Genomic DNA, 13,220 nt, shown 5'->3' with positions numbered 1-13,220 from the left:
GGAGTCTTGGAATAATGCTGAATTCAAAGGTTTATTTCTTTCTATAGTATAAGAAAAACAATTTATTTCTATTTCTATAGTATAAGAAAAACAAATAAATAGTATAAGAAAAACAAATCGAATCAAATTCATGGATTTACCACGACCTCGGTTGTGACTGTGACTCCATAGATAAAAATGGGAAATTTCTCTCTTCGAGACCATTGAAAAAGGGCATTGAACGAGAAAGAAATCGTCCACAGATAATAAAACTATCATATGCCTTGGAAAGTGATATGAGGTGCTCGGAAATGGTTGAAGTAATTGAATAGGAGGATCACTATGACTATAGCCCTTGGTAGAATTCCTAAAGAAGAAAATGATCTATTTGATACTATGGATGACTGGTTACGAAGGGACCGTTTCGTTTTTGTAGGATGGTCTGGCCTATTGCTCTTTCCTTGTGCTTATTTCGCTTTAGGGGGTTGGTTTACAGGGACAACTTTTGTAACTTCTTGGTATACCCATGGATTGGCTAGTTCCTATTTGGAAGGTTGTAATTTCTTAACCGCAGCAGTTTCTACCCCTGCCAATAGTTTAGCACACTCTTTGTTGCTACTATGGGGGCCCGAAGCACAAGGAGATTTTACTCGTTGGTGTCAATTAGGCGGTCTATGGACTTTTGTAGCTCTCCACGGGGCTTTTGCACTAATAGGTTTCATGTTACGCCAATTTGAACTTGCTCGGTCTGTTCAATTGCGGCCTTATAATGCAATCTCATTCTCTGGTCCAATTGCTGTTTTTGTTTCTGTATTCCTTATTTATCCACTGGGGCAATCTGGTTGGTTCTTTGCGCCGAGTTTTGGCGTAGCAGCGATATTTCGATTCATCCTTTTCTTCCAAGGATTTCATAATTGGACGTTGAACCCATTTCATATGATGGGAGTTGCCGGAGTATTAGGTGCGGCTCTGCTATGCGCTATTCATGGAGCGACCGTAGAAAACACTCTATTTGAGGACGGTGATGGTGCAAATACCTTCCGTGCTTTTAACCCAACTCAAGCTGAAGAAACTTATTCAATGGTCACTGCTAACCGCTTTTGGTCCCAAATCTTTGGTGTTGCTTTTTCCAATAAACGTTGGTTACATTTCTTTATGCTATTTGTACCCGTCACCGGTTTATGGATGAGTGCTATTGGCGTAGTTGGCTTGGCTCTGAACTTACGTGCCTATGACTTTGTTTCCCAGGAAATCCGTGCAGCGGAAGATCCTGAATTTGAGACTTTCTACACCAAAAATATTCTTTTAAACGAGGGTATTCGTGCGTGGATGGCAGCTCAGGATCAGCCTCATGAAAATCTTATATTCCCTGAGGAGGTTCTACCACGTGGAAACGCTCTTTAATGGAACTTTCGTTTTAGCTGGTCGTGACCAAGAAACCACCGGCTTTGCTTGGTGGGCTGGGAATGCCAGACTTATCAATTTGTCCGGTAAACTGCTTGGAGCTCATGTAGCTCATGCCGGATTAATCGTATTCTGGGCCGGAGCAATGAACCTATTTGAAGTGGCCCATTTCGTACCAGAAAAGCCCATGTATGAACAAGGGTTGATTTTACTTCCACACTTAGCTACTCTAGGTTGGGGAGTAGGGCCAGGGGGGGAAGTTCTAGATACTTTTCCGTACTTTGTATCTGGCGTACTTCACCTAATTTCCTCCGCAGTCTTAGGCTTCGGTGGCATTTATCACGCGCTTCTGGGACCCGAGACTCTTGAGGAATCTTTTCCATTCTTTGGTTATGTCTGGAAAGATAGAAATAAAATGACTACAATTTTGGGTATTCACTTAATTTTGTTAGGTCTAGGTGCTTTTCTTCTAGTACTCAAGGCTCTTTATTTTGGCGGTGTATATGATACCTGGGCCCCTGGGGGGGGAGATGTAAGAAAAATTACCAATTTGACCCTTAGTCCCAGTGTTATATTTGGTTATTTACTAAAATCTCCTTTTGGTGGAGAAGGGTGGATTGTTAGTGTAGATGATTTAGAAGATATAATTGGTGGGCATGTATGGTTGGGTTTTATTTGTGTATTTGGCGGAATTTGGCATATTTTAACCAAACCCTTCGCATGGGCTCGCCGTGCATTTGTATGGTCTGGAGAAGCTTACTTGTCTTATAGTTTAGCTGCTTTATCTGTCTTTGGTTTTATCGCTTGTTGTTTTGTATGGTTCAATAATACAGCTTATCCGAGTGAGTTTTATGGACCCACCGGGCCAGAAGCTTCTCAAGCTCAAGCATTTACTTTTCTAGTTAGAGACCAGCGTCTTGGAGCTAATGTGGGATCCGCTCAAGGACCCACAGGTTTAGGTAAATATCTAATGCGTTCCCCAACTGGGGAGGTTATCTTTGGAGGGGAAACTATGCGTTTTTGGGACCTTCGTGCTCCATGGTTAGAACCTCTAAGGGGCCCCAACGGTTTGGACTTGAGTAGGTTGAAAAAAGACATACAACCTTGGCAAGAACGACGCTCAGCAGAATATATGACCCACGCTCCTTTAGGCTCTTTAAATTCCGTGGGTGGCGTAGCTACCGAGATCAATGCAGTTAATTATGTCTCTCCTAGAAGTTGGTTATCAACTTCTCATTTTGTTCTAGGATTCTTCTTTTTTGTGGGCCATTTATGGCATGCAGGAAGAGCCCGAGCTGCTGCAGCAGGTTTTGAAAAGGGAATCGATCGTGATTTGGAACCTGTTCTTTACATGAACCCTCTTAACTAAGATTTTCTTATTTATACCTGTTCTACTTTTTTTCTGTTCTGGCTCGGTTATTCCATCTAGCCGAGCCATTCATTCCTTTTTATGAAAGAAAGATAAGGGACAGAAAAAAAAAATAAATAAAAATGAAAGAAACAAACGTATTCAATAAGCAAAAGGAGAGAGAGGGATTCGAACCCTCGATAGTTCCTAGAACTATACCGGTTTTCAAGACCGGAGCTATCAACCACTCAGCCATCTCTCCACAGCCTAATCCTTATTTTACTCCTACAAATAGAACATAGCCATATAAAAAATAAAAAGATTTATTAGCCTCTAGAAAGATATCAGATACAAGTTCCTTTTCGATATATCTCTGTATACTGTATACACGGATACAGGATCCGCTATACCCGCTTGTGAAATAAAGAGTAAATAATCTCTTCTCACCCCCATATCCAAATAAAAAAGCGGTTTAAGTAATAAATTTGAATTAAAGAGAAGAATCAATGGATTCATGATTAAACCCCTCCTACTTCTTGTATTTTTTTACAATTTTGGTTTAAGTGAGGGATCAAATATGTAGTCAACTTTATTTGATGGTAGCTTGGAGGATTAGAAATATGACTATTGCTTTCCAATTAGCTGTTTTTGCATTAATTGCGACTTCCTCAGTCTTAGTAATTAGTGTACCCCTTGTATTTGCTTCTCCTGATGGTTGGTCAAATAATAAAAATGTTGTATTTTCCGGTACATCATTATGGATTGGACTAGTCTTTCTCGTAGCTATTCTGAATTCTCTCATTTCTTAAATGAAATTTGGTTAATATTTATTAACCCCATAAAAAAGAAATAATAAAGGCCATTTCTTCTAAAAAATTAGAATAGTGAGACGTATTAAAACGCAATTTGCGTTCCGAATTGCTAGCTCTTCTCTTTCAGTATTATGAAATTCCATTCCCATTAGAATATTCATTGACAGATAATAAAAAAAGGAAAACTCTAATATAATAGAAAATGAAATGAAACGGTCGACCCAGACATAGAAGGTCGACCCAGGCGGATATACGCTATAAAATATATACCGTAGCGAGCGTAGTTCAATGGTAAAATATCTCCTTGCCAAGGAGAAGATACGGGTTCGATTCCCGCCGCTCGCCCGCTTAATTTATCAAAGTACTATGATAAAAAGTTTAGTCTAGTTAACTGTTTAACTACTTATATTAAATTAAGTATTAATTAGGTGTTAGTCTAGTGCCGTATCCCTTACTATCTTACCCTTCCTTTGCATCCCACTCAAAAAAAGAGGGCGCTCCAGAGGCAGAAATAGAACTCGCCAACAGAGCTCCAAAAATTGGGTATTAACTGAGACAAACAACGGGCAAACTTTTTTTAAAGGGAAGGGAGAGGTAGACTGTCCCTTTCGTTTCATTTTTATTTTCTGCAGGGTAGGGAGAGGCCTTGCGCCTTCTTTTTTTGAAGGCAAGTGACTTCGCAAACTGCTCAATTTTGCCCTCTAGGGCCGGGAACTAATGAATAAAAAAGGGTTGGATACGCCCCTCTACCATACATATCTAGAGAAATAGAATAGTCCTTTTATACAGACTGCTAAGTGCGGAGACGGGAATCGAACCCGTGACCTCAAGGTTATGAGCCTCGTGAGCTACCAAACTGCTCTACTCCGCTCTGGAGTACCAGAAACTGGTGGACAAAAAAGGCTTGAATACAAGCCTCTAACATGTCTAGACAAATAGAATACTCCTTTTATACAGAATGGAGCGGGTAGCGGGAATCGAACCCGCATCGTTAGCTTGGAAGGCTAGGGGTTATAGTCGACGTTGGTTGATTATTTTTAACGTCTCTAATTCAAAACCGAACATGAAATTTTGATTTCATTCGGCTCCTTTATGGATATTCTCACCACTTAACATCTATGTCAGCTTTTCTATTTGAATGGAACCAAAGCTCTCCGCTTTCTAGATGATCCTTATAGAGTAGGAGATAGAAATTCTATCTAAATTCATCTAATCTACTTACTTCGTTCCCTAATTTCATTCAAGAGATCCTGAGGAAAAGAATTGGGTTTCCACCGAGCTGAAACAATATGCGGATGGTTCTAGTAAACCAAAACTATCGTTTTTTAGCTATTTGGCTTCCTTATTCCTTATTTTAAGAAGATTTAGTTACGATTGGAAATCAACTTTTTTGTATCTTCATCCATAGATCCTTTACTCATATTTTCAAAATTGGAATACTTAATCCAATGCAAAATTATGCTTCGCGACTCTGTACTCATAATCCTATTTTTATTTTGGATGCAATTTAAATTAGTCTTTGGATACAAATCGCCAGAATGTATATTCTTCCTCAATATGCTATTGAGAGGAAAAGGATTTAATCCTTTATAAGAACTAAAGTTTTCATCGGAATATAAAAATAAAAAACTTAAGGATGCCTTAAGTATATCATTTCAAATTCAGTTATTAATAGAACGAATCACACTTTTACCACTAAACTATACCCGCTACATTGTAGATTATGGTATAAATGGTACCCTTTGTCAAGGATAGCCATTTGACAAGAAGGCTAATTCCCCCTTATTGAATCAGATGGAGAAGGTTCATGACACTGAGCCGTTGGTACTTCTACTTCGATCGCTCGCCTTTACTTTAGGATTTAGATAGCCCCTCTGGTCTGTAAAAAAAATCTTTTCTTACCATGCTAATAGCGCCTGAACCAAATGTATTTATTTTGATTAGGATCCTATTCTACGGTTACGACTACAATAATAATTATTTACTTTGCAAGGACGTAAGTGTGTCAGACTGCTAAATTGTTTTATTATTCCTACAATATAAACTAGGGGATATAGGGGGTAACACTGTCCCTATAAATTCCTTTTTTCCTTTTCTTTTTTGTCCAGAATTGAACAAAAAAGAAATTATGGAAGATGTTTTCTTCCCCCATTAAGTCCGAGCCATAGAGTAAGAGTGAGATGAGTTTTCCAAATTCATCATAGACTTTCCCTATGGCTTGATAGAAGTAAGCAGCAAAGAGTCGTAACTTAAAGAAAAAAAACGGACAGGGCCGACAGATTTACCTGATGTAAAGAAGATCCTAAAAGTCTCTGATTAGTCGACTCTCTCCATTTAACACTTTCCTCTCTCTCCTTTTTTCCACTGACTCAATTCTAGTTTATTAGATTCTTGTTTAAAAGAATGCAAAAAGTTCAATAGAACTAAGAACACATAAAAAATAGCATAGAGGATCAAGGCCATTACCAAAAGTTCCTCCCAAGGATCCTATATCCTATTGGGTATCTGTTCCCCGCCTTTTCCCGCTAGGATCGGAAATCTTATATTTTCCATATCCATATACCGTTGAATCCTTGGGGTTCCAGAATCCGCCTATTTTACTAGTCTTCGGAAACGGAAAACCCTGAACCAAGAAGAGTTGGATATGTTATGTAGGGTATGTTTTTTTTTATTAATTTTATTTTGAGCTCTCAAGATATCGATATATACATATACAATCTCTACATAATGTCTCTCTCTCTATCTCTATATATTATATATATAATATGTACATTATGCAGTAGACCCATAATGGGAAATCCAAGTGGCTAATTTTTGAATTAAATAAAAAGCCCTTTTAACTCAGTGGTAGAGTAATGCCATGGTAAGGCATAAGTCATCGGTTCAAATCCGATAAAGGGCTTTTTAAATTAGTGGTAGAGTAATCTCGTGCTAAGACGTAAGTCGTTGGTTCGAATCTGATAGAGTACTTTTCTACTAAATTGATTCACTTTTTTTCTTTGTTTTTGAAACTTTCTCTATATTTTTAGAGAATTTTATGACTTAGTGCGGGATGGATGCATTTTTGGTATGAACACTAAATGAAGCACGGAGAATTAATCTATAACGATCAACTAAAAAAAATCCTAGATGAAAACATAACAGAAAAGTTGGAAAAACTCTTTGCTTTGGATCTATTTATACTTTTCGAGTATATTGACAATTCCAAAAAACTGCTCATACTATGATTATAGTATAATCACGAGCGGTTGTATATGGCCCTATCGTCTAGTGATGCCCCTATCGTCTAGTGGTTCAGGACATCTCTCTTTCAAGGAGGCAGCGGGGATTCGACTTCCCCTGGGGGTAGGGAGTATTATGAAAGGAGGTTAATCATAGATTAGCAAAAACCCTAGAATAAATTCTTCCTGGGTCGATGCCCGAGTGGTTAATGGGGACGGACTGTAAATTCGTTGACAATGTCTACGCTGGTTCAAATCCAGCTCGGCCCAAACCAAAAATCTAGGGCTTCGTGAGTATGAACTAAATCCTTTTGTTTTTCTTCCATAAAATAAAATGTCTGATCTATAGAAATAAAAGATAAAGAAAAAAGGGAAATTTTTTTTTCTAATCCATATCTCTCTCATTCCTTTCTTACAAACAAAAGAGTTTTTCTTATTGAAGGCTGGATTATTATCCATTTTTAGTGATAAAAAATCACGACATACTAGTTATGTCACTCTCACTATACCCACGTATAATATAATATGTGGGTATGTAGTATATGATTCGTCTATTTCTTAGAGTACGAAAGACGAATCGAATCTTCTTATGGTTCTATTTAAGAATGGGTATGCCATACACCCCGCGGGGATTGTAGTTCAATTGGTCAGAGCACCGCCCTGTCAAGGCGGAAGCTGCGGGTTCGAGCCCCGTCAGTCCCGAACTAGGGTTCAATGAATGGAGAAATTGATATTTCCTTTTTCCATGAAAAAAAGGGGCAGGGAGCAAGATCAAATACCCACAGGGCACCCTTACTTCACTTTTTTATTTTGCATCTCTCATTAAAGAGGGAGGGAGGGCATATAGGAATTTTTTTTTCACTACTCCCAATCGATAAAGAAAGACACACATACGATATGTGGATTAGTAGAATTTAGGATATTATATTACTCTATCTTTCTTTATGATGATACCATCCTCATCTTAATTTCCTATTCCACTCTTATGGAATAGAGTACCGGTATTTTACCGGAATCCATACATAAATCGTATTCCCTTTTTATTTCAGACCTCTTTTCCCCATCTCACTTCTACTGCTTATTTGGATGTCTATGTGACCCATAGAAAGTGAAAGTTGGTCATATAATACATACATAATTGTATGTATAACTATAAGAAAAAGGAAGGGAAATTGTATAAGATTAAGAAAGTATAAGATTAAGAAAGCTCGTGGGTTAGAGATATAGAAAAGAAAAAGTAGAAAAGGATTAAAAAAGAGGGAATTCCTAATCCAATCAAAAAACCCATTTTGGTCTTAGTGTGGATAGAGGATCTTCCTATGTTATACTATATAACTCTCATCCGTGAAATATAACTCTCATCCATGAATTGATTTGATAGATCCGATATTCATAATATTGAATTGATTCAGTATTATCAGAATGCAAGCCCTACCCTTGAATTTACAAGATACCCCTTTTTCCTCTCCATGGGATTACATCCCGAGTTATTGTGAAAATAAAAAATAAAGAGGTTATGGAAGTCAATATTCTCGCATTTATTGCTACTGCACTGTTCATTCTAGTTCCTACTTCTTTTTTACTTATTATTTATGTAAAAACAGTCAGCCAAAATAATTAATTGGAATTCCAATTAATCATTGAAGAAATTAAAAAGGGATTAAATAAAAAAAATCCAAGTCTTAAATGAAAGGATCTGGTTGGAATCTTAAAGTGTGGTAGAAAGAACTACATATAGTTTTTTCTACGACACTTTAGATTCTTTCTATTATATTATCTTTGAATCTACATAGAATAGATTAGTAGATTGAAATAGTTAAGTAGTCTAATTCAATTTCTTTTTTCATTGCATCCACTTAATTTCAATCAGGTCAAAATAAAAAAATCTAAGACAATTCTTGACCAAAGAATCCATGGAAGGAAAGAAAAATAATATGAAGAATAGACTATAGTAAAAAGTAAAAGGAAATGGAAAATGTGTGATATGCCGTGAATAGTTCCGTGGAAGAAAGTCTAATTTTCTTATGTATAGAACTTTTTTTAACCATTCGTCATTTCTAGTAGAAATTCTGAATTGGTATAATGGCTCTTTCTTACATTACAACTTACAATACAAGAGTTTCTTACAGGAGTGAAACAAAACTAAAGAAAAAGATTAAAGAATAACGTTTGACAAAATGATTAATGCAAAATGATCCATTAAAGAAAAGAATTGATACAACAATTTGATTACTTAATCAATTAGTAGTATCCCTAGAGTCCACTCCTTCCCCATACTACTAGTGAAAGAGAAAATGTAAAGACTACCATTAAAGCAGCCCAAGCGAGACTTACTATATCCATCTAAATTATGTCTCCTATTTCTATGAAGGGATTATTCTACTATTGATCAATAATCATAGTGGAATCAAGGGTACAGAGTCAAAAAGGGATTCCGCCCTAAGGCCATGGATCAATCAGTTCAAGGAATTTACTCCTAACAAATTCTTATAGGAATTCTGGTAGAATTAGAGAGCATTAAAAATACGAGATACTATAGCCCTTTTTTCCTTAAAAAAGAAAGAGTACGGGAATGATGTCCTGAATAGAAGAAGCGGGAATAGGAAGATTTTTTATTCCTTTTGTTACTCTTTTTTTTTTTTTTAAGCAAAGGACGCCCGAATATACCATAAAATTATCGATAGATAAATATTTATTGGATACCTACCTTACCTAATGTTTATTTTTGACCTAAACCCTGCAGCCTTGCTTTGTATCATTCTATGAAAGAATGAAGAGATTTTATCCATAATACAACTCCTAAATTGATTTTTGATCGACCTATTTAATCTGATTCTCGTTAGAATTAAGTAGTCCTTACTTTAGTGTATGTAGGTAACATAAGATGTACGATAAAAAAATGTATAATAATTAGTAAGTCTTGATATTCTTTCGTGGAGTCCCTTCTTGAATCTTAGATTGAAAAAAAAAAAGAATGCCCCTTAGGGACCTTTCTTTGGATACCAAGATTTCTGACATCTTATCCTCGTATTTTAAAATTATCAAATCGAATCTCAATTAAGAACCAATTCAAATTCATATAATAAAAGAATAAGGAAACACTACCTCACCCCTATTGATAACCATTTTGGCCACTACCGTCAAAACAAACCCTAACCCTAGTTTGAGGATAGAACTATGGTATGGTTTCTCTAAACCCAGTATCGGCAGGCCCAGTTACTCTCTTGCCCGAACTTATGCGAAGTAAAAATTTATCGAATTCGATCAGCACTATAAAAAAAACCTAAGTATTTTATTGATCAGGCGGCACCCAGATTTGAACTGGGGATAAAGGATTTGCAGTCCCCTGCCTTACCGCTTGGCCATGCCGCCAAAAAATCCGATCAAAAATCTAGAAAACAGCAAGTATTCATCCACGTTTTCTTACGAAAAGCCCCTTTTATTTTGAATATAATTCTACTTACTTTTTTCCAATCTTTTTCAAAAAATCTATTCCTGCTTTTTTTGATCCAGTTTCTATTATTCTCCTCGATAGATTCTATCTTAAAACATACATTGTTAACACAATAAAACTTCCCATTTCTTTCTATTGAGATGAAAAAGAAGAAAAAGTGGATTTCTATTCACAGGCTGCAAAATTCAGAATAAATTGGAACCGTTAACTAGAATTCTCTTTTTTTTATTGCAGTAGTGAACTACTCTTAAATCGGTATTATCTCCCCCCCCTTCAATGGCATAATAAAATATTATGGCTTTATGCTTAATCCGTGTATAGGTAAACTTTAGGTCCGAACAGCATTATTATCCAAAGATCCCCTTTATGTACATATCTCTATGGGGAATCATGCTTTAATTTTTCAAAGTATTAAATTAAATATCTTGAATAAAAAAAGGAAATTTGCTCTGATATAGAGTATAACCTGACTATCTTGGCGTACCCAAGTGAAATTACGATAAAAGAAAAGCATGGATATGGGGAGAGGTGGATAACTAGATTGGCATGTACTTAAAAAAGGGACTTACTTTATTTTAGAATTCCACAATGAAATACTGAATTTTCTAGCAATTATACTACTCCGATCCGAAATAAAAAAGAACCCTCAAATTATTTTGAGAAATTAAAGTAAGCACGCTATTCTAAATCGAAGTAAAGTCAAACTTTCTAGTATATTATATTACGGCTTTATTACATTCATAGAAAGGAGATAAAATGAGAAATCTTTGCCATCCAATCTGATTAGAATATCATAACATAAAGTATAAGTGGCAGAATTTTTTTTGTAGGAATGTTTTATCAATTCATTTTCATTTCATTTGTACCCCTGGCAAACTCGAACTTTCGTCCAAATGGTCTCTATTCATATGTATGAAATACATATATGAAATACGTATGTGGAGTTCCCTAGAATTTCATGTGATTCAGTAAACAGAATATAGATTCCATGATTGCTAGATCGATCCATAGGGATTGATGAAGAGTGAGCTGATAATGGAATTTTTCTTTGATAAACAGGAAACTTAAGATTAAGATGCTCCGGAATGGAAACGAGGGAATGTCCACAATACCCGGATTTAGTCAGATCCAATTCGAGGGATTTTGTAGGTTCATTAATCAAGCCTTGGCAGAAGAACTTGACAAGTTTCCAACAATTAAAGATCCAGATCACGAAATTGCATTTCAATTATTTGCGAAAGGATATCAACTGCTAGAACCCTCGATAAAAGAAAGAGATGCTGTGTATGAATCACTCACCTATTCTTCCGAATTATATGTATCTGCGAGATTAATTTTTGGTTTCGATGTGCAAAAGCAAACCATTTCTATCGGAAACATTCCTATAATGAATTCCTTAGGAACCTTTATTATAAATGGAATATACCGAATTGTGATCAATCAAATATTGCTAAGTCCTGGTATTTACTACCGCTCGGAATTAGATCATAAGGGAATTTCTATCTACACTGGCACTATAATATCAGATTGGGGGGGGAGATCGGAATTAGCAATTGATAAAAAAGAAAGGATATGGGCTCGCGTGAGTAGAAAACAAAAGATATCTATTCTAGTTCTATCATCAGCTATGGGTTCGAATCTAAGAGAAATTCTGGATAATGTTTCCTACCCTGAAATTTTCTTGTCTTTCCCGAATGCTAAAGAGAAGAAGAGGATTGAGTCAAAAGAAAAAGCTATTTTGGAGTTTTATCAACAATTTGCTTGTGTAGGTGGGGACCTGGTATTTTCGGAGTCCTTATGCGAGGAATTACAAAAGAAATTTTTTCAACAAAAATGTGAATTAGGAAGGATTGGTCGACGAAATATGAATCGGAGACTTAATCTTGATATTCCTCAGAACAATACATTCTTGTTACCACGAGATGTATTGGCCGCTACGGATCATTTGATTGGAATGAAATTTGGAACGGGTATACTTGACGATGACGATATGAATCACTTGAAAAATAAACGTATTCGTTCGGTTGCGGATCTGTTACAAGATCAATTCGGATTGGCTCTTGGTCGTTTACAACATGCAGTTCAAAAAACTATTCGTAGAGTATTCATACGTCAATCGAAACCGACTCCCCAAACTTTGGTAACTCCAACTTCAACTTCAATTTTATTAATAACTACTTATGAGACCTTTTTTGGCACATACCCGTTATCTCAAGTTTTTGATCAAACGAATCCATTGACACAAACTGTTCATGGGCGAAAAGTGAGTTGTTTAGGTCCTGGAGGGTTGACGGGGAGAACCGCAAGTTTTCGGAGCCGAGATATTCATCCGAGTCACTATGGGCGTATTTGTCCAATTGACACGTCTGAAGGAATCAATGTTGGACTTACTGGATCCTTAACAATTCATGCGAGAATTGATCACTTGTGGGGATCCATAGAGAGTCCGTTTTATGAAATATCTGCTGAGAAAGCAAAAGAAAAAAAGAGAGACAGGTGGTTTATCTATCACCAAATAGAGATGAATATTATATGATAGCAGCAGGAAATTCTTTGTCCTTGAATCAAGGTATTCAGGAAGAACAGGTTGTTCCGGCTAGATACCGTCAAGAATTCTTGACTATTGCATGGGAACAGATTCATGTTAGAAGTATTTTTCCTTTCCAATATTTTTCTATTGGGGGTTCTCTCATTCCTTTTATTGAGCACAATGATGCGAATCGGGCTTTAATGAGTTCTAATATGCAGCGCCAAGCAGTTCCGCTTTCTCGGTCCGAGAAATGCATTGTTGGAACTGGATTGGAACGCCAAACAGCTCTAGATTCGAGGGTTTCCATTATAGCCGAACGCGAGGGAAAGATCATTTCTACTGATAGTCATAAGATACTTTTATCAAGTAGTGGGAAGACTATAAGTATTCCTTTAGTTAACCACCGTCGCTCTAACAAAAATACTTGTATGCACCAAAAACCCCGGGTTCCACGGGGTAAATCCATTAAAAA

At 36.5% G+C, this 13,220-nt stretch overlaps 5 non-coding genes across 5 annotated transcripts; 4 read left to right on the top strand and 1 right to left on the bottom strand.

The window, feature by feature from the left end:
* Positions 1-2,905: 2,905 nt before the first annotated feature.
* On the bottom strand, positions 2,906-2,993 carry TRNAS-UGA (transfer RNA serine (anticodon UGA)). Its single transcript has one exon. It is a non-coding gene; the product is annotated as a tRNA-Ser (tRNA).
* Positions 2,994-3,817: 824 nt separating this feature from the next.
* TRNAG-GCC (transfer RNA glycine (anticodon GCC)) lies at positions 3,818-3,888 on the top strand. Its single transcript has one exon. It is a non-coding gene; the product is annotated as a tRNA-Gly (tRNA).
* Positions 3,889-6,373: 2,485 nt separating this feature from the next.
* Positions 6,374-6,445, top strand: TRNAT-GGU (transfer RNA threonine (anticodon GGU)). Its single transcript has one exon. It is a non-coding gene; the product is annotated as a tRNA-Thr (tRNA).
* A 507-nt stretch (positions 6,446-6,952) lies between these two features.
* On the top strand, positions 6,953-7,034 carry TRNAY-GUA (transfer RNA tyrosine (anticodon GUA)). Its single transcript has one exon. It is a non-coding gene; the product is annotated as a tRNA-Tyr (tRNA).
* A 358-nt stretch (positions 7,035-7,392) lies between these two features.
* On the top strand, positions 7,393-7,466 carry TRNAD-GUC (transfer RNA aspartic acid (anticodon GUC)). Its single transcript has one exon. It is a non-coding gene; the product is annotated as a tRNA-Asp (tRNA).
* The last annotated feature ends 5,754 nt before the right edge of the window (positions 7,467-13,220 follow it).

This window comes from Triticum urartu, unplaced genomic scaffold, assembly GCF_056163025.1.
Source record: "Triticum urartu cultivar PI428250 unplaced genomic scaffold, HENAU_Tu73 scaffold2, whole genome shotgun sequence".
In the NCBI taxonomy this organism is placed as follows: Eukaryota; Viridiplantae; Streptophyta; class Magnoliopsida; order Poales; family Poaceae; genus Triticum; species Triticum urartu.
This window is presented reverse-complemented; position numbering and strand designations above follow the sequence as displayed.